Source organism: Lactuca virosa, chromosome 1 (genome assembly GCF_052849685.1).
Source record: "Lactuca virosa cultivar CGN04683 chromosome 1, Lactuca_virosa_CGN04683_v6, whole genome shotgun sequence".
In the NCBI taxonomy this organism is placed as follows: Eukaryota; Viridiplantae; Streptophyta; class Magnoliopsida; order Asterales; family Asteraceae; genus Lactuca; species Lactuca virosa.
This window is the reverse complement of record NC_136426.1, coordinates 328,794,194-328,816,773: the sequence shown is the minus strand read 5'-3', so window position 1 is coordinate 328,816,773 and position 22,580 is coordinate 328,794,194.

Genomic DNA, 22,580 nt, shown 5'->3' with positions numbered 1-22,580 from the left:
TTATCCATCGAAATGATTCTTATGGATGAAAATGTTGCTTTCAATAATTGACTGACCTTCTTATTACACAAACCTTTAGTTATATTTTTATTATATCGTTGAGTGACATTCTTATTTTCTCTGTAGGGCACTAAGATACAATGTCGTGTTTTCAATAGCCAGTTCCATAGGTTCCAACATCTTCTAAATGTTGGAGACACTTTAATGATAAAGAATCCTAACATGGCTGAGAAACAAGAAGGTTTTAATATTACTGGACAACACCAACAAATTGTGTTGAAATGGAATACTATTGTTAAGAGATGTACTGATTTTATGGGTCTAGTTCATAGTTTTGTGTTTGTTGATTTTGCCTCAATTTTACAGCAACAATGTTCTACAAATTCATGTTTTGGTAAGTTTTTTTACTTCAATTTTTAAATTTTCTTATGAAACCCTATATGTTATATTAATCTTTTAATCTTTTTATGATTCTTAGATGTAATCGGCCATATCGTGTCACGTCGTGATCTTGATTCATCTAACTCGAATCAATCAAAACACACAATCAAGTTTACTTTTAGTGATATAGAGTCAATTCTTTACCCTTTACTTTTTTATAAGACAAAACTTCAAAAATGGTCCCTGTGGTTTTCGAAAATATCAAGTTTAATCCCTAAGTTAAAAAAACCTCACAGATAGTCCCTGTGGTTTCAAAACTTTTAACAAATGGTCATTTTCGCTAACTCCGTTAGTTTTTGGCCGTTAAGTGAAGGGTATTTCTGTCATTTCACTGCCACAGGGACCATTTATGAAGATTTGTCTTATTTAAAAAAAACTAATTATTTAATATTAAAGGGTCCCACCTCTCTCTCTCTCTCCTTGAAAGTCAACACCCTAAATGCAGAAAAATGATAACTCTTCTTTCTTCCTGATCAAATGAGATCTTGCATAATTAATTAGAGCATTTGTTTGGTTGTTCTTAAACTAAACCCAGGACGACCCATGAAATACCACCTCCCCACCATTGATTCGATCAAACATCACCACCTCACCTCCTTTTTCTCTCCTTCTCATGAACCTACTGTCAAGAAATGACACCACCGCGAAGGGTGGTCAAAAGACATCGCTGCCTCCATTAAAGAACCAACACTGGTGGCTTTAACTACCGTGAATCACCACCATCTGCCACTGTTATTGACCAGTAACCCCCTCCGTCCCTCTCCTATTCAGATAATCAACCACCACCACCATTTCTGTTGCAAGAAAGGCCGAAAACCGCCATCCACCACCTTTACCGGAGAGAAAACCACCTACAACCACCGCCACTGCTGATTCCGACCACCACCGAGTTCCCCTTCCTCCCCCACTCGTATCTCCGTCCAATTAAAACAGAAGAGAAGTAGCAGAAGGCCGTCGGAGCAGCCCCCTGCCGCACGCCACCGAGTTCCCCCTCCCCCCCCATTCTTGGTAAGCTCTGTGAACTCAGCCTAACCCCATCCTTGTACTTTGAATCGATTCCAGGAGAATGAGTAGACAGATTTGTTTCTTGTTGATGTACAAACCCCTCTTTTGTCACTTTAGTCCCAACCCCGGTTACCTTCTTGGTTCTCTTAGCCACCATCTTCATGCTTCTCACAGGCGGCTTCATGCCTTATTTGCCAAATTATATCTTCAATATTTTTGGGTTTCGATGCTTACCTTGTGGGATTCCGGTTTTGCAATTTTGGATCGTCCCTAGTAGTGCTTCTTCATTGGCCGAGACCAGTTTCTTAGGATGTGATTCGGTGGACAAATATGGAGTTTTCGATTTTGGGTTTTTCTTATTTGTGGGTGTGTATGGGGAAGACGATGAGTAGAAAAAGTTGAACCCAGATGTTGTGAATTGGAAATTTCATTAAGAATCATAGATGGTAGAGTTGGGTGTGAGATCTATGGAGTGATTCGAGGGATTTCAGGGATTTGAATGAGTGAGGTTTGGTAACATGACTGTTGCAGCTTCCATTGTTGTAGCTTCTTTTTTAGGAGAGAGAGAGAGAGAGAGGTGGGATCCTTTAATATTAAATAATTAGTTTTTTTAAAAAATAAGGAAAATCTTCATAAATGGTCCCTGTGGCAGTGAAATGACAGAAATACCCTTCACTTAACGGCCAAAAACTAACGGAGTTAGCGAAAAGGACCATTTGTTAAAAGTTTTGAAACCACGGGGACCATCTGTGAGGTTTTTTGAACTTAGGGATTAAACTTGATATTTTCGAAAACCACAGGGACCATTTTTGAAGTTTTGTCTTTTTTTAATGTATATGTTATTTATTATGTAAAACTTGTACTTCATTATTGCATTGGAACCGACCTTAGGGTTACTTTGTTTGGTTTTCAAGCCCATCAGCTAAGTGATTTTTTGACAAATAACACAGATGTATCTTATGTTATTATAATTGTCCAGTTTGCTGTCCTTAATGTTTGGAATGGTTTGTGATAATATATATTTGTTATTATATATTTTTTAATTTTGGAAAATAAAATATTTGTTATTTATTTTTTTTCTTTATCAGAGCGTGTTTCAGTACAATCTTACTTTGATTCTTCTAAGTTGTTTGTTAATGCTTATATTGTTGAGATTAACGAGTACCGGAAAAGGTTAGTTGCATTGTTATAATTTATTGTTAATGCCCTAACATAGATAACTACTAATCTTCATCTTTACATTTTAATATATTTATTACGTAATACAGGTTGGTGGGTGTCGATGGGATTAAGAAATATGAAAGTAGTATTACTGTACTACCAGGGCCGGCCCGTTGATTTTGAAGGCCCTGTACAAAAGATAAAAATGGACCCCTAAAATTTCGTATTAAATACAAATAGCGATATAAAATGACGTCTTTTTTTAAATAAATAAATCATATTCATGTGATGTTTGATCAAATTTCGCAGATGCTATAATTGTTTGTTCAAATTCTTTTGATTCTTCACTTTATTTTATGATATTAAATCAAATCTCAGTTTATGTTTAAGAAATTATAGGGTAATCACTCAAGCCGATCAAACGATATCTTTTAGTAAAATCTATTACAATTTGTTTCCAACAAAACCTACTGAAAACGTTCACACACATATACATATGGGTGGTTGAAGAAATGTAAAAAATCTAGATGTTGAATCAAGGGAACATGTAATAAAAATTCACAGAAAGCTATTGGACATCAATTATAATTTAATGAAACATTTGTGGATGGTGGATTTAAACTCACATCAAAACTATCAGTGAAGGAAATGAGTAAATAGTTTTTTTTTTTCAAATTATTTCAATGATTTAATAAAGTAATATATAAATGAGAGAGGGAATCTTACGATATTATTTTTTAGCGTATGCAATAATGCAAATAACTTTTCAAAAGAAAAAATCAAGCATTTAATGGAAGCATACAAAGTAATTAAAGCCAAATAATAAAAAAGATAATTAAAATTTAATGGAAGCACACGAAGTAATTAAAGCGAAATAATAAAAAAAGATATATGCCTTTGAAAAGAGACCACAAAAGGACTCGAACCTGGGTGGTGATATCTAAAGAAAAACATGATAGACACCTTACCAGATGAACTATATGAAACATGTGTGTAAAAGTGAACGAAATATTAAATAATAATTTGGCTAAATTTCGGGCCCTATTTTTTTCGGGGCCCTGTGTGGTTGCACACCTTGCACTCCCCTAGGGCCGGCCCTGTGTACTACCAAGTCAAACTTTTTCATTCGATCATTGGTTTCAAAGTGATTTTGAAATAAAAATGTGTGTAATGTCATCCAACCAATGAAGGTATGCTATATCAATATACTTTATTGCTTTCTTTTTCAACTATTTATATTTCACATATGCTTTCTAATTGATCTACTTTAGTCTTTTGTTATAGGCATGTAAGTTTATTTTGATTGGAACAATCAAGGGTATCCGACAAGACCATGAGTGGTATTATAATGCTTGCATTAAATGTGAGAAGAAGTGCACAAAGATTTACAATATACATCATGCCTCTGATTCCCAAAAACGCATTTCAGACTTAACATAATTTAAGTGTAAAAATTGTAACAACCCAAAAATCGAGGGTAAAAATTTCATTTTTAATATAGTCTAGATATCATTTATTCCAAACATCTAAAACATCGGTAATTAAAACATTTATCAGAGTTCATCCCAAAATCATTCAATGCAGAAAACATGGGTGTGTTCACTGCGATCAATCCGGGCATTTCCTTTCCAAACCGATGATACCTGAAACAATAAACAAAACTGTAAGCACGAAACTTAGTGAGTTCCCCAGAGCATACCCCACACATTCCACATAATCACATAATCCGTATTAGCTATAACAGCTACATAAACCATATCAATCACATAGGCCATATCAATCATGTAAGGGAGCCATGGAAACCCTCCAAGGTCTTATACACACAATCCCATAAATCATATCAATTACACAAGACATGCATATAAACATATAAGGAAGCCATGGAAACCCTCCAAGGTCTTACTCCGGGTGTCACTGGAACCCCCACGTGGTCTTAGCCCACTGCCATGGGAACCCCCACATGGTCTCAACTACCTGCCATGGGAACCCCCACATGGTCTTAACTACTGCCACGGGAACCCACCGAGGTCTTCCATACAAATGTCATACCAACATAACACATAATCAATTAACTGTACACATATGCAAACTCTATAATCCATACAAACAAACATATAAAGGTGCCATGGAAACCCTCCATGGTCTTACACCAGATGCCATGGGAACCCCCACATGGTCTTAGCTCACTGCCATGGGAACCCCCACATGGTCTTAGCCTGGAATGCCATAGGAACCCTCACATGGCCTTATATCCAACTGCCTTGGGAACACCCCGAGGTCTTCTGTCACACCCCCAAACCAGAACGGCGGAAACGTTCGGGGGCGGAGGACGTCATGTTCAGTATCATAACAATGCACAATAGTAAAACAAGCAACAACATCATCCATTGCATTAATAATATAGTTAATACAAGTGTGTTCTGAATGTATTTGTAAGACACCAAAAATATATATATCAAAATAAAAGACGAGTCTTGAACATGCTTCGTCTTCTCAAAACCTGGTCCAGTGTACCTGTCTACTGGTGACCTGAGAATACAAGTTATTTTGAAAGAGTAGATCAACATTAAAGCTGGTGAGTTCATAAGTGTTTTTGTGTCAAATGATTTCATTAGTTTGATGAAAACGTTTGTAAGTGTTTTGATGTAAATGTTTGTATACTTCCTAGAAAATCCTATATTTTCTACTAAAATGGAAATTAGTCTTCTACCAAGACCCGACTGTTTTGTATGTTTGTTCTTTTGTAAAAATGTATGTTTTCCCAAGTTTGCATTACCTTTTATGTGAGAATATCACTATATGAATGTGATGGGAAAATGAAAGTGTACAGTAATGTTGTATAAAGTAACTACTGAAGCACTAACTACCTTAAAACCAATTTGCTAATTAAGGTTAAAATGTGATGTGGTTATAACCATGCTGATTGACTAGTATTTAACACGACGACCTGCTGGCGTCAAAACTAATGTGACATTTATCACCCTTTGGCTTGTCTGTCGGACTGTAGCTAACAGTTGGGATGTAGGATTATCAGTCACGTATAGGGATGTTATTCGGGTCGGAACCGAACCGAACTGACCCGAACCCGAATAAACCGAAAACCGAATAAGGGTAATTGTATGAACCGAAAACCGAACCAAATAAGCAATACGGGTTCGGTTCGGTTCGGGTATTATTCGGTTCGGTTCGGTTCCGGCCTGAATAACCCAAATAACATGTACAAGATGATTAAGGAGCCGAATAACCCGAATAACATTTAGAATGTGATTATAAATATTGTATTTTGTATGACTTTTGTAGCTTATGATTTCATAACAAATCTTTTAAAGAAACAAATTAAAAAATTGAGTAGTAGATTAACACATTCAATTTTAATGAGTAACATACATAATAACACATTGAAAGATTGAGTAGTAGATTAAGATACAAATACTTACTTGAGTTTCTTGATTTGGAACCCAATTTTCCATGACTTGAATGGAGTTTGATCACACTAGAAACTAGAAAACAAGGATGAGGAGACGATTATTTTTTCCAGACGCAAGGGCCGACTTTTTTTTTTCTTATCGTGAATGGACTATGAAGTTTGAACTTTGAACTAGTGATGATCGATCAATGAGTCCAGGTTATCGCAAGTCGCAAGGGCAGCAGCCGCAACTGTCGATCAAAGAATAATGTCGCAAGGATGAGAAAAACCTCAATCGATCAAAGAGTAATATCGTTGACTCGTCGATTTGGTGTAATACGCTACTGTCGATTTGGTGTAATACGGATGATCGAATTCGATTTCGTTGATTTTTTTGGGTGTATTACGTGGGTTTTGTTGGGTAACGATCGATAGAAAAGAAGACCGAATAAGCAATTGTGTTAGGAAAAAAATGTGACTTTTCATATTCGGTTCGGTCCTTTTGGACCGAATAAGCCCTTATTCGGGTAACCCGGACCGAATAACCCGAAAACCGAATCGAATTCCTTATTCGGGTCTAATTCGGTTCGGTTCGGTTCGGTTTTCGGTTCGGTTCGGGTTTTCGGGCCAATTCTCATCCCTAGTCCCGTATAGATCTATACACACAATGCCCACTCTCCCTCCAGGAGACTCTGGTTACAAAACGCGACACAACAGTATATTGCTATGCCATGAAGTGGTGGCTCACATTAATGTTATATTGTTCTTGTATTAGTATGTATGTTCCTTCCTGTTCTAGTTATAGTATGTATGTTTCTTTCTGTTCTAGTTATAGTATGTTCATTCTTGTTCTAGTCATAGTATGTTCCTTCTTGTTCTAGTTATAGTATGTTCCTTCCTGTTCTAGTTATAGTATGTTTGAACTGACTCATGTATGAACTGACTCCTGTAAGAACTGATCTAGAAGTAGTAAGTAGTAATCCTCTAAACTATACCTATTATAGTTTACTAGTATGATTGTTTGACTGTTACTGATGTATAGAAAAGACTCAATTACTCACCAAGCAACTAAGTTAAGTAAAATCCTTAAAAATGGGTTTAATATTCATATATGTATTTAATAAGTATAACTATGATTTAACTGACATTCGGACTAGTGATCCTACCCCAAGCCCACAACCAAACAAGGAACATGAGTCAAGGTATCTAGCATTAGTCCTAAGTCTATTAAAGCATACTTATACGTAACTAGATAGACGAATATGATTTGATATAAAAGAAGTTTATAAAAGCTTTAAAAGAGTTTTAACAAGTTTTGAGTATAAGAAATCCTTTTCGGATGTTGTTTTCACATGTAAATGATTAACACAATTTCATTGTGTTCTACTTATATTCCCACCCCCCCAAAGCATTTAAAAAGCATTTAAAAGTGTAGTTGTAGGGGTATGAACTCACCTTATGTGAGTGATTCGACTGAAGTCTGGAATAAGAGTGTTACTCCTACGAGTGAAGTTCTGGAGCACAATGAGTCCTAAATAACATATAATGATGCATATAGGCATGATATTAGTGAATATAACCACTAAGGTGTTAGGGAAATCAACCTTGGATGCAAGAGAACTCACCAAAGAAGTGTTAGAAGCAAGTTAGGAGGTTGAAGGAGGGTTCACGGCTCTATGGTGTGATCACGGCCCAAGAACACATGAAGTGTTCACGGACCAACATGGTGTTCACAACCCAACATGATGGTTCACGGCCCAACATGATGGTTCACGGCCCAAGGATGAGTGGTTCACGACCCAAACATGAACATATGAAGTGTTCACAGCCCAAACTTGAAGATTCTTGAGGAAAAGTGATGAAAAGATGATGAATCAAGATGGAAAGGTAAGGGCTTTCAAGGAACAACAAGAAGAGATGAGATACTTATGTTTGTGGGGTGAAATGAGAGCCTTTGTTGGATGATACTTGAGAGAACTTGAGAGGTTTACGACCAGGGATGGAAGAAATGAGGAATAAATGAAAGAAATGTATCTTTATGGAGAGGGGTTCACGGCCAAACATGGGTTCACGGCCGTGAACGTAGTTTGTGGCCGTGAACACCCTTTGATGAGTTTTCTGGTTCGATTGCATTCCTCTAATACCAAGCTAACACTTCTCAACATCCAATACATAAGTGTACAAGGCTTAGAAACCTATATATGACCTTTAACACAGTCTAAAAGATAGCAGAAAACAAGTCTGACTTTTGATTGATTAGGTTGACTTACAAGATAGAAATTTATGGGTTGTCACATCATCGCCCCGTTAAGGGAATTTCGTCCCGAAATTAAGTCTAAGGGATATACATGGACGAAGGTGAAAGGTGTGGATACTTACGTTTCTGATGATCCTCACGACCCCAAGTTAATTTGGGTCCTCGCTATGCATTTTAAGCGGACTCTCACTATCGGGATAGGGATCTGATTAGTCCTAACGACTTCGTTGTTTAGGATTTCTACGGATTCTTCCATAAAGTTGAGGTTCTCGCTTACCTCGATCAAAGCGATTGGGATAACAAAAGTCTCATCGGACGACTAGTTTTCAAGTTAAAGACGTGGAAAGTAAGGGGTATGTTATTGGATTCCCGAGGTAGTCGGGGTCTATAAGCTACTGGATCAACTCTAGTAAGAATCTCAAATGATCTTATGTACCTTGGATTTAGTATTCCATGCTTTCTGAAGCGTATCCTGCCTTTCCAAGTGAGACCTTCACCTGTCGAGGTCACCAACCTGGAATTCCAAGGGTTTTCTCTTATCGAAGGCGTTAGCTTTTCTGCCTAACCCTGGGAGCTTCACGTCGATCCTGGATTTGTACTCTCTTCTAGGTTGTTTCTCGGATGAATTCTGGACCAGCGAAGGTGCCGTCTGGAAATTGGACCTCTAGCTAGTCGCGTGTCGCCTACTTTAATCCAATGTAGAGAGGATCTACACTTGCGACCAAAGAGGGTTTCGAATGGAGCAACTTTAAATGCTAGTATGGTCAAGGAATCGACTAGTTGATAAGTGGGTATTCTTGTTCTACCAAAGTCTATCACATATGATCGCCGCACAACTTCTAATGATTGAATCGTTCTCTCATTCTGTCTGTTGGTTTAAGGATGGTAGGCTATGCATCATGACTGGCCTAGTTCCCAAAAAATTCTGAAGTGACTGCCTGAACTGGGAGATGATTCTACTATCTCAAACGGAGATAACAAGATTGGAACACCGTGCAGTCTAACTAATTTCTAGGACACACGTTCTAGTTAACTTCTCTATTTTGCCTGATTCCTTAAAATTGTAGGGAGGGTGTGGATTTGGCTGATCTTACGACGATCACCCAAAATGGCATCAAGTCCACCTGTTGCCTTGGTTAACTTGATTATGAAGCTCATTGTAATCCGCTACCACTTCCACTCGGTTATCTCCAGTTGTTTGTAGTAAGCCTGTGGGCTTTTGATCTGAAGTTCATCATAAGACTCATACTTAGGTCATCCACCATCACCTCGTGTATACAATTCGTATATAATTTAGATTGACAAAACGTTCAGATGGGTGGCTCTACCCCAAGTCCACAACCAGACAACGAACAGGAGATAGGGCGGAATCACACATCATAAATCTTGTTGAGTCTAAATTATATACCACTCCTGCGTATACACTTAGCAACGATTGATTGACCTAATGAGTTCTTAGTCTCTATTCTTGAACTTGGCTTGCGGTACGAGTGGTTTTTCTCGGAGATCTATTGGGTATACTTTGGGTGGTTACTGACTTCTGAGACTTCTTTGGTGTTTTTAGCTTCAAGGCTATTGACTACTGGGTAGGCTAGAAAGGCGTGGTACCCCTCGCATGGGTACTTCTGAAGTTCTGAAGTGAGAGATGATATAAGGGTTTGCGTTACGGATCGGAAGAATTTCATCTGACGGTTGATTAAGGGAAGAGTTCTTTCACACAACACATAAATTTTGCATGGTAAGGACCAAGCCAAACCATGTCGGATGATGATGTCGGAATTTCTCGACGAAATAGATATTAAGTTGATCTGGAAGAAATGATTACTAGGACGATGAACTATCCTTGGTATGATTTCTACGAACCCTATTCTACCGAAATTAACAAGTACAACTAAACGAGGGTTCTGATAATTTGAAACAATGAACTTTCATGAAATGAACCCTACTAGGTCCCCCTATAACCGTTTGGTGTACACCAGTCATGTATAATTAAGATTGGAAAGACAGTTGACTGAGTGACCCTGCTCTAAATCCACAACCAAACAAGGAACAGGAAATGAGGCGAAATCACTCACTGTAAGTCTACAAATCTTAATTATAAATGGCCCTAATGTATACACTAAGCCATCATAGCTTTACCTGTTAGGGTTCCGAGTTTTATACGAGTGCTGTGATTTGGTTCGAACGAGGGAGTAATTATAATTATAATTAATTATTGGGGTTTGGAAGCGTACCAAAATTATAGCAGGGTTCCTTGATGCTTTCCCATACTCTGGGGTCAAACTCCTCCTGCTCCCCCGCTATTCTTCTTTGTTGGATAGTCCCTCTTGAAATGTCATATTTCTCCACAAAGGTGGCATATTGGACTGGTTCCAACATTGGTGGTTGAAGTAATGTGCCGGATCGGAATTCTGCAGAAACGGGTAGTGTGCTCGTTCCTGTTGCAGTTCATGCAATGCATCACTCGGCAGACTCCCGGGTGATGGAAGTTGCACTCCTTGCACTTGGGTAGATTCCCAGCATACTGCCTTGCTGGGATAGGGGTAACTGGTGTCACAACACGAAATTTTTAGACCCAACAAAGCCTAAACCCTAACCTAGTACAAGCGAAACCACAATGCAATCCTTGTTGCATTTTATCATATATAGCCTAAAGGTTTGTTTAAGAAGTTAACAAAGAGGTGTGAATTGAAACTTCATCTAAACTAGGGTGTTATAAATGAAATTAGGGTGAAAGACTAAGGGGTTAAAACATAAATAACCCCCATTAATTGAGTTTTCACCAAGAATCAGTGCATTAAAGGCTAGAATTAAATCCAAATGGAGTTTACGGCCAAGAATTCATGAAGGAAAGAGTGTTCATGGTCCAACCTTATGTAATCAAGGGTGTTTACGGCCTAATCAAAGTGAAAACAATGAGTTCACGGTCAAACTTGACCGAGAACACCCTCTTTTTGGGCTGAAAACCCAAATTAAGCCCATTAATCAACCGCAAACACCTTAGGCCCAATGTCAATTCAACCGTAAACATCCCCAATATATATGTGTTTACACCTGAATCAATTCATTTCACTCATTTCCAACCGTAAACAACTCCAAAATTCCCTCAATCCTCAACCGTGAACAGTTCCTTTTTCTCTCAATCTTCAAGTGTTTACGGTCCCATTCCTTCAAATCTTCATAATTTTCTTCAAGAACATTCATATTCATCTTCAAATCTTCATATGGCCTTTAAATCTTCATAAATCCATATGATCCAACCGTGAACTCCAAAGCCTCCAACCGTAAACCCATTTTCAACCGTAAACTCCAATTTCAACATTTCCTATTCATTTCCAAATTAATTGTAAGTCTTCCCTATAATTAAATTATTATTTAATACATTATTTAAATTAATATTATTATTAATTTAATTACGATGACGAATACAATTATTTTAGGGTAACGTCATTAGCGTGTACGCTTACCCGAGGATCGTCTCTACAGCACGCTACTTCCAGTTAACGCATTTTTAAGGTGAGTTCATACCCCTACGTTTTCAATATTTTTCAATGTTTTTAGAGGGGGAATACAAGTACAACACCATTAAATTTGTGTAAATATTCAAATGATTTCAAACGTCTTCAACGATTTCAACGGTTACAAACAATTTCAAATGACGATAAACTATTTTAAACAGTTGCAACCATCATTCTTACAATAACATACTTTTATATATAAATATTGATATTTATATAAACACGAGTTCAATATTTTAATCCTTTGTAATATGTTGAGCGAAGGAAAACGTTTTAGAATAATCACATTTCCAATGGATCATTTTTATAAACTATAATAGGTATAGTTTATGGAACAAATACATTATCAATGCACGAAACATAGATACAATGCGAATAAACATATAAACTGTAATAGGTATAGTTTATGGATTATGTAAACAAATAGTCGTTTAAATTCAAAGGATTCATTTTATTCTACACTTAATCGTCGGTATAGCATTTTATGAGTGAGCATTCTTCGCGTACTTATCTTAGTACTAACAAAAGTCCTGAGATTATAACCAGAGTCTCCTGGAGGGAGAACGTGAGTTTGTGTATAGATCTATACGGGACCGACAATCCCGCACCCTGACTCTTAGGTACAGTCACCGGGGTGACAAAGTCATCTCGATTCCGACGCCTGAAGAACGTCGTTCAGGCAATTCAATGGTCAAGTATGGTTATAACAACTCATAAATTTGGTACTAAATAAAACGATTAATGTATGAATGGTAAACAACGTCACTTAGTTTTATTATAAATAAAACTACAATAATGTAATAAACTACAACAAGGTATTTTTACAAACAACTGGTGTTACCAGGGAATTACAAATAACAGAGTCTTTATCCATATACATGTGCATCATATTATTTTGAGATATAAAAACACCTTTGCAGAAATTATAGGATTTTCTTAAGGAACACTTTCAACAGATTTCAAAGGACTAATATAGTTAACTCTGTAAGGACCTAGTGAATACGTCCGGGTTATAAACATGAGGATCCGACAGCCAGTGGGATGTGTGGCCTCCGCCTCATTTCCTGTTCCTTGTTTGGTTGTGGGCTTGGGACAGAACCACACAATCGATTGTTTGTTCGATCTAGATTGTATATGACTTGTATACACTAAGTACTCGTAGAAGGAACTGGTACGAACCATTTTACTTATCATTTATCACATCAGGATATATAGGATTTTCTGGAGAAACACACCACGTTTTACAAAGAACAAAGAACTTGTTTTCTAAAATAAACGCTTATGAACTCACCAACTTTAATGCTGATACTCTTTCAAAACCTACTTGTATTCTCAGGACACTAGTAGACAGGTACACGCACCGGATTCTAGAAGATGGAGCATAGTATCTTCAAGTCTTTACTTGCTATTTACTTTTGGAGTCAGTTATATATGAGTCAAATACAATGTAAACATTTATACTATTAATACAATGGTTGTTGTTGCTTTGATTACTATTATTCAATTGTTGTGATACTATACATGACGTCCTCCGCCCCCGAACGTTTCCGCCGTTTCGGTTTGGGGGTGTGACAACCGGGATACTAGTAGGAGCGGTAGTAGGAGTAACAGAGAGGTGTGTCTTTACAAGCAGGAACTCGTTGTTGTACTTGGCCGCAGAGGCTGCCATAGGTTGTTGTCTCTTGGCTAACTTTTGAGATGATTTGCCCTTCTTTTTATCCCAAAATATTCGTTTCTTGTTCTTAGATTTGAGGTTCGGAGTATCTTTACAAGCAGGAACTCGTTGTTGTACTTGGTTATCACCGTGATTGGGATTTCCGATAACAATTCCACTACCTTTTGCGTTGTTAGCATTAAGGTGAGTCATGACAACTGTTACGGCAGCTGTGACCGCAACTTGAAAAGTAGTCGAATCTATCTGAAGGATTGGTGTTTTGCCAGTGAGTTGGTTACGTTTCTTCGGAGGCATGATTCTGTTACACGATAAGAAAATGAGTTCGTGAGCGATTATGGTTGGCTCTATATGTATTCTAATCATTTATATGAATGTAAATTTTTCGTTTTGTTATACTGTTCTCGATGATTCGCCCTACATCCCTATGATGCAGTGGTAAGGAGTAGAAGTAAGTTTCTAGAATGGTTACAAGACGGGTGTCATCCGAACTAAGTTATCTTTGGTTGGTGGATATCATGTTCCAACTTTCGAAAAGATTTGAAAGTAATTCATAATAGAGTCCACATAAAATAGACTTATGAATTTGAGAAATAATCACTCTCAATTGAGATTTCGTGATCCAATTTATTGTTATTAGCCATGACAAGAAAAGACGATAAGCTTAAAACCTAATGTGAGTAATGTAATTACTAACTCACTAGGTTGCATTAGTTTATTAGTTATTACTATGACGAAAAGGCACTCAAACACTTCGCATGAAACACGCGTGGTTTTCCTCTGTTCTCTGTTTTAATCTGGGCGGTAATGGTTTGTTCTCTCCTGGTATCTACATGGTGTCCTTCTCCTCTGTTGGTATATTGAATTCCTGTGCCTTCTTACTTCCGATCCTAACACTGATCCCCATTACTTCATGATGAAGAGTTCGAATCCCGGAAGTTCATGCGAACTTCTCTTCGGTGCCCTTATTAAGGTAAAAGCATTTTGTGGCTTCTGTAGTTTCTTTACTCCTCAACTGTTTCTTTCTCGGAAATTTTCTAATGAAACTCTGCTGGATTCTTATTGACTCTTCTATTGATTGTTGGAGTGGCTACATCTATCTAAGTGGTTTATACGAGAATGAAAATGTCTAAAGAATCTATGATATTAATAAAACTTAAATTTTTACGAAGATGATCCTTTCTGGTCTTTCTATAATCACGAAGTGTGTACAAATTATATATAATCCAGACCAAATAGGCCTTCTAATAAGTGATTCTACTCTAAAACCACAACCAAACAAGGAACAGGAAGTAGAGTGAAAATCACCTATTCTGAGTCTATAAAATCTCAACTATATATAACCTTAAAGTATACACTTAATAATTATAGACCTACCACAAAAGGTCTTTTTAACAATTCCCTTAAGTTATTTATGGTACCTAAAATACTTCTATAGCATTTTAATTATATGTTTGATTCTTGAACTTCTAGTATGTGAAGTTGATAAGTTTTCAGTTCTGTTGTTATATATTTCTAAAATACTCCTATAGTATTTTAAACTTTATGTTTGATTCTAGAATTCTTCTGGTACTTAGGTAAGTTTTAGACTTGTTGCAACACTACCATCACTCCCAAACACATGTTGGTCATATCTCAAATAAATATAGTTGATCAGGCTATATTGATCCCATATATGATTACATAACTGTCCAGGTTTAACTGTAGTGTCCAACATCCAATTACTTTTATTCTGTTCTAGCATGACACTGATCCTAGTATGAATGCATGTATGTATACTTTAGTAAAATATTTTATTATTTAAAAAGGTATAAACTCTTGGTCAGAGTCTTTTAATCCCGATGTGTTTATAGTTGTATATATTTTATGGGATGATATACTCAATTCACTATAAACAAAGCTCTGATACCAATCTATCACACCCCCAAACCAGAACGACGGAAACGTTCGGGGACGGAGGACGTCTTGTTCAGTATCATAACAATGCACAATAGTAAAACAAGCAACACCATCATCCATTGCATTAATAATATAGTTAATACAAGTGTGTTCTGAATGTATTTGTAAGACACCAAAAATATATATATCAAAATAAAAGACGAGTCTTGAACATGCTTCATCTTCTCAAAACCTGGTCCAGTGTACCTGTCTACTGGTGACCTGAGAATACAATTTATTTTGAAAGAGTAGATCAACATTAAAGCTGGTGAGTTCATAAGTGTTTTTGTGTCAAATGATTTCATTAGTTTGATGAAAACGTTTGTAAGTGTTTTGATGTAAATGTTTGTATACTTCCTAGAAAATCCTATATTTTCTACTAAAATGGAAAGTAGTCTTCTACCAAGACCCGACTGTTTTGTATGTTTGTTCTTTTGTAAAAATGTATGTTTTCCCAAGTTTATGACTATCTTTACTAGAAAATAGTTTGCATTACCTTTTGTGTGAGAATATCACTATATGAATGTGATGGGAAAATGAAAGTGTACAGTAATGTTGTATAAAGTAACTACTGAAGCACTAACTACCTTAAAACCAATTTGCTAATTAAGGTTAAAATGTGATGTGGTTATAACCATGCTGATTGACTAGTATTTAACACGACGACCTGCTGGCATCGAAACTAATGTGACATTTTTCACCCTTTGGCTTGTCTGCAAGACTGTAGCTAACAGTTGGGATGTGGGATTGTCAGTCCCATATAGATCTATACACACAATGCCCACTCTCCCTCCAGGAGACTCTGGTTACAAAACGCGACACAACAGTATATTGCTATGCCATGAAGTGGTGGCTCACATTAATGTTATATTGTTCTTGTATTAGTATATATGTTCCTTCCTGTTCTAGTTATAGTATGTATGTTCCTTTCTGTTCTAGTTATAGTATGTTCCTTCTTGTTCTAGTCATAGTATGTTCCTTCTTGTTCTAGTTATAGTATGTTCCTTCCTGTTCTAGTTATAGTATGTTTGAACTGACTCATGTATGAACTGACTCCTGTGAGAACTGATCTAGAAGTAGTAAGTAGTAATCCTCTAAACTATACCTATTATAGGTTACTAGTATGATTGTTTGACTGTTACTGATGTATAGAAAAGACTCAATTACTCACCAAGGAACTAAGTTAAGTAAAATCCTTAAAAATGGGTTTAATATTCATATATGTATTTAATAAGTATAACTATGATTTAACCGACATTCGGACTAGTGATCCTACCCCAAGCCCACAACCAAACAAGGAATAGGAGTCAAGGTATCTAGCATTAGTCCTAAGTCTATTAAAGCATACTTATACTTAACTAGATAGACGAATATGATTTGATATAAAAGAAGTTTATAAAAGCTTTAAAAGAGTTTTAACAAGTTTTGAGTATAAGAAATCCTTTTCGGATGTTGTTTTCACATGTAAATGATTAACACAATTTCATTGTGTTCTACTTATATCCCCCCCCCCCCCCCAAAGCATTTAAAAAACATTTAAAAGTGTAGTTGTAGGGATATGAACTCACCTTATGTGAGTGATTCGACTGAAGTCTGGAATAAGAGTGTTACTCCTACGAGTGAAGTTCTGGAGCACAATGAGTCTTAAATAACATATAATGATGCAAATAGGCATGATATTAGTGAATATAACCACTAAGGTGTTAGGGAAATCAACCTTGGATGCAAGAGAACTCACCAAAGAAGTGTTAGAAGCAAGTTACGAGGTTGAAGGAGGGTTCACGGCTCTATGGTGTGATCACGGCCCAAGAACACATGAAGTGTTCACGGACCAACATGATGGTTCACGGCCCAAGGATGAGTGGTTCACGACCCAAACATGAACATATGAAGTGTTCATGACCCAAACTTGAAGATTCTTGAGGAAAAGTGATGAAAAGATGATGAATCAAGATGGAAAGGTAAGGGCTTTCAAGGAACAACAAGAAGAGATGAGACACTTATGTTTTTGGGGTGAAATGAGAGCCTTTGTTGGATGATACTTGAGAGAACTTGAGAGGTTTACGGCCAGGGATGGAAGAAATGAGGAATAAATGAAAGAAATGTATCTTTATGGAGAGGGGTTCACAGCCAAACATGTGTTCACGGCCGTGAACGTAGTTTGTGGCCGTGAACACCCTTTGATGAGTTTTCTGGTTCGATTGCATTCCTCCAATCCCAAGCTAACACTTCTCAACATCCAATCCATAAGTGTACAAGGCTTAGAAACCTATATATGACCCTTAACACAGTCTAAAAGATAGCAGAAAACAAGTCTGACTTTTGATTGATTAGGTTGACTTACAAGATAGAAATTTATGGGTTGTCACATCTTCCATGCAAGTAACACAGAGTCAACTAGCATACCGCATATCACAGAAATATCTAGCTTTTCACATATCATATAATAGCTAGCATACTACACGACACATATAACTATTTGCCATGGGAACCCCCGCATGGTCTTCACATAAATACACAATGTATCGATAGCACATTCACAATAATCATCACAACTAAGTAAATGGCCCAGCCTTGGTGCCTTATACCCATTGGTATGGTGAGGAGACTCACCTGGCACTGCTGAAGTCCCGTGAATAAAACTCCCTTTGCTGGTTGACAGATTTGCGAACTGTCAACATCAAAATGACACCCAATTAATAATTGGGTTCTAATGCATAACCACAATTCCATACTTGGGGTAAGGAGACTCACTTGCCACTAACCTAGTTTGGTCCAAAACAAAGGCCCAAACTCAAACTCTAAAGGCCCACAAGCCCAATAATCAACCAAGGCCCAACATATGGCCCGATTTTCCAAATTGGACCCAAACCTCTACATGGGCTTATCTTAAGGCCTGACCATTTATTTTAGTCCAAACACTTGGCATTCTGATGACCTAATAGCTAAAAATCCTCCAGGCCCAATTATGGCCCACTTATGGCCCAATTTCCAAATCGGACGCAGTCCTCTCTAACGGGTGTTATCCTAAAGCCCAATAATTTCCTTAGTCCATAAATATGTTCCCAATTGGCCCACAAAGGCCCACAAAAGCTTAGTCCAATAAATGGCCCAATAAGAACCCAAATCTAATTAGGGGTTTTCACATAAAACGACGATTAGGGTTAAGTGTTCCTACTTAACCCATTAAGGACTTAATCCATTAATGACTTAATCCATTAAGTCCATTACTCTACTAGTCCAAACCTTGTCGGGCATAGTTCAAAATTCCAAAACCAATGGTCCAACACGGGTCCCGACATATCCAAAATACATATTCCCAAAATTAGGGTTTTCTAAACCCTAATTAGGGTTTACAACCAACCACAAAACCAATTAATCCAATAATTAAGTTATTACATTAATTAAAAACTAATCAAGTCGGGTACCACCCACTACCACCTCCGGCAGTGGTGGTTGGTGGTGGTTATGATCTTGGGCCAAAGCAACACCAAAAGCACTCCAAACGTCGATCCAAACGCACCCGAAAGCCCACAGCTACCCGAGATGGTGGCTAGCAGTGGCGGAACGGCGACAGCAGGTGGCGGTGACGAGTTCTATTCGTTTTTTTCCTGTCCAAGAATATTCATACAACATTAAACTCATGAACTAGGCTCACACACAACAACTCACACACACAACCACCCTCCCACGGTGGCTGGTGGCGGCAAAAGAAATGGCAGCCACCACCTCACGGTGGTAGTGGGTGGTGCCCAACTTAATTAATAATTAATTAATCTAAAAACTTAACAAATGGATTAATTGGAATATGATTGGGGTGGAAACCCTAATTAGGGTTTAGAAAACCCTAATTTGGCTTGGGCCTTTCTATTGGGCTTTGGTGATTGGGCTACTGATGGGTCATCCAAGAAAAAGCATATGGACTAGAATATTTGGATGGGCTTTAGGGTAAGGCCCATGTGAGGGGTTTGGGCCCAATTTGGAAAATTGGGCCTTAGATGGTGTAACATCCGGACTCCCAAGTATATTATTTATATATTTTATTCTTGGGGTTTATTGAGTAACTCGGCGAGTTGGTGCCTCAACTCGTTGAGTAGAGTCGCGATGTGTCATGTGGGATTAATGATCTACTCGACGAGTCTGAGAGTCGACTCACCGAGTAGACGCTGTTAAGAGAAACCCTAAATCCCCGGGTTTGGGGCCTATTTAAAGGCACTTATAGCCTCATTTGCGGCTCATCAGCTGCTTACCTTCACTGAGAGAAACCCTAATCGTCCTTTGAGCTAATAGAGAGAGTCTGAGTTAATATTGAGTATCTTGGTGCATCTTTGGAAGAGAAGAGAAGGATTTCAAGCAAGGAACAAGAGAAAGTTGTTAGATCTGTTGCTATTCATCCAAGAGCTTCTGTAAAAGGTATAAAGTTTATACCTTTCTCATTAGTTTGTGTAGATCTCATTTTATTGGAGATTAGGGCTTCTTTCCTATCTAATATTGGGACTCTGAGGGCATTGTGTTCATATGGAGGTTTGGACTTCAGATCTGGACCTTGTGAGGTCCCTAGAGTCCAAAGGTCCCTGCTTTATTCAGCCTTAATAGAGCTCTTGAGTGAAAAACCCTTATTAGAGCATGTTTTTGGCATTTCAAGCCCAAAGTGCCATGCATGGACATAAATCTTGTGGCTTTACGTGATAAATGAGCCTTTAGAGTTTAGATCTAGAGTTTGGGAAGGTTCTCTGCCTTGAAATCGTCTGAATGAGAAATGAGTCTGAATGGACTCGCCGAGTCGATGAGCCGAATCGATGAGTCGGCTAGGGTTTTCGCCATAAGATTGAACATGCGATAACACGACGAGTTGATGGGTAAACTCGGCGAATTGAGTTGGACCTTCACGAGACTTCTGAGGAAAAGAGTGAACTCGACGAGTTACATGGGTGCACTCGGCGAGTCAGGTCAACCATGGACTGTTGACTTGAGTTTGACTTCTTGTAACGCCCCATTCCTGGTACGAAAATAATTCTCTAAATGTTCATTTTATAAGAGCTACTCGACGAGTTGGTAGCCCTAACTCGTCGAGTAGGTGCGAGCTGGACCGCATGGTTTAAGTGGACTACTCGACGAGTCGGAAATAAACTCGGCGAGTAGGTCCATCAGGAGGAAACCCTAATCCTTAGGGTTTGCACCCTATTCAAGCATCATTATGAGTCCTCACCCCAGCCTCCATCACCTCCACAGTCCATTCTCGAAACCCTAGCAACCATTGAGTGTCTTAAAGCCTTTCTTGCCATTTTTGTGTGATTTGAAGTTAGGAGAAGGAAGAGATCTATTGGTGATTCAAGAAGAGGCAGAAGATCCAAAGTTTTATTTTCATTTCAGAGCTCTTGAAGGTATAAAGTTTGTACCTTGGCTTATTTTCACTTAGATCTTCTTGAAAGCTTGTTTGTTGCCACTTTTGGGGTCCTTTCCAAGATAATTTCGGGTAGAGAGCTTTTGGGACTATAAGGACTTTAGATCTAGGCACTCTTGAGCTCCAGAAGCTCAAAGTTACCACCTTTATTCAGCCAAGATCCCATTCTATGCCCTAGACTCTCATTTCTAGCTTGTTTTGGGTGATTTAGCTTCATAGCATCATGCATGCACGTAAAGTTAGCAACTTTACGTGTTATTCTAGCCTAAGGAGTCCAGATCTATGAATTGGAGGCAGTGGAATCACCTAGGAACAACTGTATAGTCTGAACATGCAATGAACTCGCCGAGTTGTTCTTGGGACTCGACGAGTCGGATCGATGTCCCCAAACCCTTCTACGATTATGAGTGATACCACTGAGTTAAGGAGATGACTCAGCGAGTTGGACAGGAGTGAGACTCGGAAACAAAAGAACTCGACGAGCCCAAGGTGAGACTCGCCGAGTAGAATCGAGATGTCCCGATGTTATGACCGTTTAAACTCGACGAGTCGGTAGAGGGACTCGGTGAGTTGGGTTGACTGAGAGTTGACTTTGACCTTGGCGTTGACTTTGATCAGAAGGGTAAAATGGTCATTTTACCCTAAGAGAGATTATCAGTTTTTGATTAAGTGTTGTTATGGAATTATAGCCGGAGAGTCACCGGAGCAGCAGATAGGAATCCCTCGTCCAGTTTTTCAGCAGTCAGCCATACGAGGTGAGTTTCCTTCCAGTAGGAACGGGTCTACGGCCACAATGCCGGCCCGTTTAGATGATAGTAGTTCTGGACTTCGGTCCGATGCCGGGCGGGGCCCGATGCAGTAGTATGTATGCTTGATGTCTTCGTGATTCATGCATGTTTGTGATATGTGTTATATGATCCGGACTTCGGTCCGATGCCGGGCAAGCCCGATGCAGTATGTGATTATGCTATATGTTCATGTTATGTTATGTTCAGTTTATTCCGGACTTCGGTCTGATGCCGGGTGGGGCCCGATGCAGTGGGTGGGGCCCAAGTTATTTCGGACTTCGGTCCGATGCCGGGCGGGGCCCGATACATTGGGCGGGGCCCAGATTATGCCGGACTTTGGTCTGATTTGTGGGCGGGGCCCGATGCAGTGGGCAAGGCCCAGTATGTGTTATTTGTGTTATTGTATGGTATGTGGTAGTTTGGGGGAGCTCACTAAGCTTTGTGCTTACAGTTTTCAGTTTTGGTTACAGGTACTTCCACTAGCAAAGGGAAGGGCTCAGGTTGATCGCATGGCACACACCATAGTCACAGCCTGGGAGTTCACTCTGATGATTTGATATGAGATTTTAATTTGAGACAGATACTATGATGTTTTATGATACATGATTATGAATTTACTTATGATTTTGGATGGTTGATGGTTTTAATAATGTTTTAAAAACGAAATTTTTGGGTTGTATTTTTGGGATGTTTCACTTCTGTTGACTTTAGGGTTTGGTCAACATGAGTAATGGAGAGCCATAGAGGGGTAAAATGGTCTTTTACCCATTCCAAGAGTTTGAGAGAAAGAGAAATAGCCTTAATTTATTTAGAGTCGTGAATAGAGTATTAATTAGAGATATTTATCGTATGTGTTAGGCGGAGGCTAGACCGGAGTTTCGCGTTCGAGGTTGTCCGAGTTCTTACAAGGTGAGTCTTCTCACTATTCTTACCATGAGTGGTATCCTTGTGTAACCGAGGTGTCTTATGTGCTTATATTGAGAATTGTGA